We start from the raw sequence: 4440 nt of genomic DNA, 5'->3' as shown, positions 1-4440 counted from the left end.
AGACAAAGAGCTGATCCGAGCTCCTGAAACTCTGTGTGCGGTCTAAGTAGAGGCGCAGCGCGCGTACTGGACACAACACGGACGGGGTTGGGTCTTCCTCCCCAGTGGGGAGCGCCTGTAAGTTCACCACCTGGTCCCGAAAGGGAGCGGTGGGAACCTTGGGCACGTAGCCGGGCCGAGGTCTCAGGATAACGTGAGAATCCCTGGGTCCGAATTCTAGGCAGTCAGGGGACACGGAGAAAGCCTGTAGATCCCCTACCCTCTTGATGGAGGCGAGCGCCAAAAGGAGAACCGTCTTCATCGTAAGATGAGGAAGAGAGGCATCCCCTAGGGGCTCGAAGGGGGGCCTGGTGAGACCTGACAGGGCTACATCCAGGTCCCAAGAGGGTATGGAGTGCGGACGAGGCGGATTACGCCTCCTCGCGCCCCTTAGGAACCTAATGACCAGGTCGTGCTGCCCTAGAGACTTCCCAGCAACTGAGTTGTGATGAGCAGCAATGGCGGCTACATACACTTTCAGTGTGGAGGGGGAGAGGTTAGTCTCGAGTCTCTCTTGTAGGAAGGACAGCACGGACCCGATCGCACAACTCCGTGGGTCTTCTCCTCGAGAAGCACACCAGGTCGAGAAGAGGCGCCACTTGTAGGCGTACAGTCGCCTAGTGGCAGGTGCCCTAGCCTGAGAAATGGTAGCTACCACCGCCGGGGGCAGACCACTCAGGATCTCCTCGTCCCGTCCAGGGGCCAGACATGGAGGTTCCAGAGGTCTGGCCTGGGATGCCATAACGTGCCCTTCCCCTGGGAAAGCAGGTCCTTCGTCAGGGGAATCGGCCAGGGGGGAGCTGTCGTCAAGAGCATTAGCTCCGAGAACCAAGTCCGGTTGGGCCAGTGTGGCGCAACGAGTAACACTTGCTGCTCCTCTTCCCTGACCTTGCACAGGGTCTGTGCAATGAGGCTCACTGGGGGGAAGGCGTACTTCCGCTTGTCCCGCGGCCAGCTGTGCGCTAGGGCATCCGTGCCGAGGGGTCCCTCGGTCAGAGAGTACCAAAGCGGGCAATGGGTGGTTTCGAGGGAGGCAAACAGGTCTACCTGGGCCTGCCCGAACTGCACCCAAATGAGCTGGACTGCGCGGGGGTGGAGTCGCCACTCTCCGCGAGGCGTAGACTGACGAGAGAGCGCGTCGGCTGTCTGGTTCAGGTCGCCTGGGATATACGTGGCACGCAGGGAGCGGATCACCTGCTGACTCCACCGGAGGAGGCGTCGGGCAAGTCGTGTTAACTGCAGAGAGCGAACGCCACCCTGACGATTGATATACGCTACTGCAGTAGTGCTGTCCGACCGGACCAGCACGTGCTTGCCCTGCACGAGAGGCTGCAGCCTCTTCAGTGCAAGTAGCACAGCCCACAACTCTAGGCAATTGATATGCCAGCGCAGGCGGGGGCCCGTCCAAAGCCCCGACACTGCGTGCCCGTTGCACACTGCACCCCAACCCTGCAGGGAGGCGTCCGTCGTCACCACGACATGCCTCGTAACCTGCCCTAGGGGTACCCCTGCCCGAAGGAAGGTCATGGAAGACCAAGGGGTTAGGGTGCATCGGCAGCGAGGCGTAATCACCATCCGCCTGCTGCCGGTGTGCCACGCTCTCCAGGGAACTCGACTCTGAAGCCAGTGTTGGAGCGGTCTCATGTGCATCAACCCGAGGGGTATCACCACCGCCGAGGATGCCATGTGTCCCAGGAGCCTCTGAAATAGTTTCAGGGGAACCGCTGACTGCTTGAAATGATCCAGGCAGTTCAACACCGACTGGGCGCGTGCTGTGGACAGTCGCGCTGTCATGGTGACAGAGTTGAGTTCCATACCAAGATAGAGGATGCTCTGCACAGGGGAGAGCTTGCTCTTCTCTCAGTTGACCTGTAGCCCCCATCGATCTAGGTGCCGGAGCACCAGGTGTGCACACAACAGATCTCGCGAGTGTGCCAAGATAAGCCAGTCGTCGAGATAGTTGAGTACCCGCACACCCTTCTCCCTGGGGGGAGAGAGGGCGGCTTCCACGATCTTCGTAAAGACTCATGGAGACAGAGACAGACCAAAGGGGAGGACTCTGTACTGATATGCCTGACCCTCCAAAGCGAACGTAGGAACGGGCGATGGCGAGGGAGAATCGAGACATGAAAGTAAGCGTCCTTTAGGTCGATTGCCATGAACCAATCCTGACATCTGCCAGATGTCAGGATGCGCTTCTGCGTGAGTATCCTGAACGGTAGCTTGTGCAGGTGTCTTTTCAGGGTACGCAGATCTAGGATGGAGCGTACCCCCCCCCCCCGCCTCTTTTGGGGACGATGAAGTAGGGGCTTTAAAACCCCTTGAACATCTCGGCTAGGGGGACAGACTCGATCGCACCCTTCGCCAGAAGGGTGGCGACCTCGCCCCGTAGTATGGGAGCATCCCGCCCTCTGACCGAGGTGGCGAGGATGCCCCGGAACTTGGGCGGGTTTCTAGCAAACTGGATCGCATTGCCGAGACGGATCGTTCTCCTCAGCCACCGTGATGGTGTGGGAAGCTCGAGCCAAGCTCCCAGGGACCGCGACAGGGGGACTAAGGGTACGATCTGCTTCATCGACCCCCCCGGGGGGTGGTTCGATGGCTGGCAGTGCGGGTCTCTCGCCGGGGGCGGGCCCCCGGGAAGAAGACTGGCTCTGCTGGTTCGCCTGCCTGGCGATGCAGCTCCACGCACTGTCGATTTGAGAGTGCTGAGGGCTGCAATGTACATTCGATGTTGCGCCTCACCATGAGCAACGTCGAGTTGCCGAACACCGTCGTGTAGAGGGTGAGAGCGGCTGTGATAAACACCCAGACAGAGAGAGAAAAACCTTTAGAAGTGGGTTGTTGGGACGGGGCAGGAATCGTCCCGGATCGACCAACCAGCAATGGAATGGCTGGGGTCAGGCCCAAAAGGTGTTCTCGATCTCCCTCAGGTCTTCCCATGAGGGCCGCTACGGCTTCCGCCACGGTTGCTGATGGGGTGGTGGTCTGCTGGGAAGAGGACCAGGGCTGCTGGGAAGCAGAGGGAGCACAGGATCTCGACGGCCAGGGGGCAGCCGAGTCGCGGCGGGGTAGGATATGCTTGATATCCTCTGTCTGCTCCTTTTACTGTCGAGAACTGTGGCTCGGCAGTATCACCAAACAGGCCCCCCCCCTTGCGAGATGGGTGCGTCGAGAAAGCTGACTTTCTCGCAACCCATTTGTGCAGGGTTTGGCCAGAGGTGTCTCTCCTGGACCACATGTGTGGACATCGCCCAACCCAGGGCCCGCGCGGTCACGTTGGTCGCCCGTAGAACGAGGTCGGTGACGGCGCAGAGTTCCTGCATAAGCGCTGGGTCGGTCTTACCCTCGTGGAGCTCTTCGAACGCCTTGGCCTCAGGATGGCCATAGCGTGGAGAGAGGGGACAGCTTGGCCCGCAGCAGAGTAAGCTCTCGACATCCTGGATGCCGAAAAGCCTACGTGCTTTGGACGGGAGTCTAGGTCGAGCCCCAGGGGGACTCGGCGTATCCTCTAGCTGCCCCACCATCGAGGGAAGAAAGGGTGATGGAACTAGTTGACGTGCACGCGCCGAAGGGGGCGTTCCAGGTCGTACTAAGTTCCTCATGCACTTCCCGGGAAACACGGCACTGGGGCAAGTACGGCGTGGAGCCGCTCTCAAACCCGAGGTACCATGTATCCAGCCGCGAGCATTGGGAGAGGCAGTGCGGGCACTGCAACCCAATGCCGGCGGCCCGGGAAAGCATGGCTGACATTTCGACGTCCCAAGACCGGTCTCCACAAGAACAGAAGTCTGGTCTTTACGTTCTTGGAATTGAGAAACGGCCTACATGTATGTTCCTGGAGGGAAATGTATTGACTGGGTGAGGTGAAGGAGGACATTCGTTGCCACTCACTCACCATGAATACAGAGCCTTAGGTCTGAAACTTTATTCAACAGAAAAAATATTTGCACCCCAATGCTCAAGGTATATGTATACACATTTTACTTAGAAACAATTACTAAAAAGTCTTTGGCAAACAACCGATACCTCCGATTACAAAGAATTGGCCACAGGGGTGTGTGGTGCTGATGGAGAACTGACTGCTGATGGCTGACAACTTTCAGGCATCAGCAAAACAAGTCATTCTGTGTTTGAAGTGTTGCTGATCTTGTTTTTAAAAGTGACTTTGGCTACAGAGATGTTAGCAGAAAAAGAGGAGAGACTGATACGTTTTTTTTGTTTTGTTTTTACTTGTGTCACTTCCTCTTCACTTGGTCCGTTGGTCACGCAGAGTCTGAGAAAGCCATGAGCTGGAGGCTATAGAATCAAGTGTTGAATTAATGCGTGAGCTTGTGAAATAGGCAGTAGCATAGAGTTTGCTTTGTGACACACGGGGCACACTGAAAGGAAAAGTATTCA

Source organism: Triplophysa rosa, linkage group LG11 (assembly GCF_024868665.1).
Source record: "Triplophysa rosa linkage group LG11, Trosa_1v2, whole genome shotgun sequence".
NCBI lineage: Eukaryota > Metazoa > Chordata > Actinopteri > Cypriniformes > Nemacheilidae > Triplophysa > Triplophysa rosa.
Note: the sequence above shows the minus strand (reverse complement) of the source record.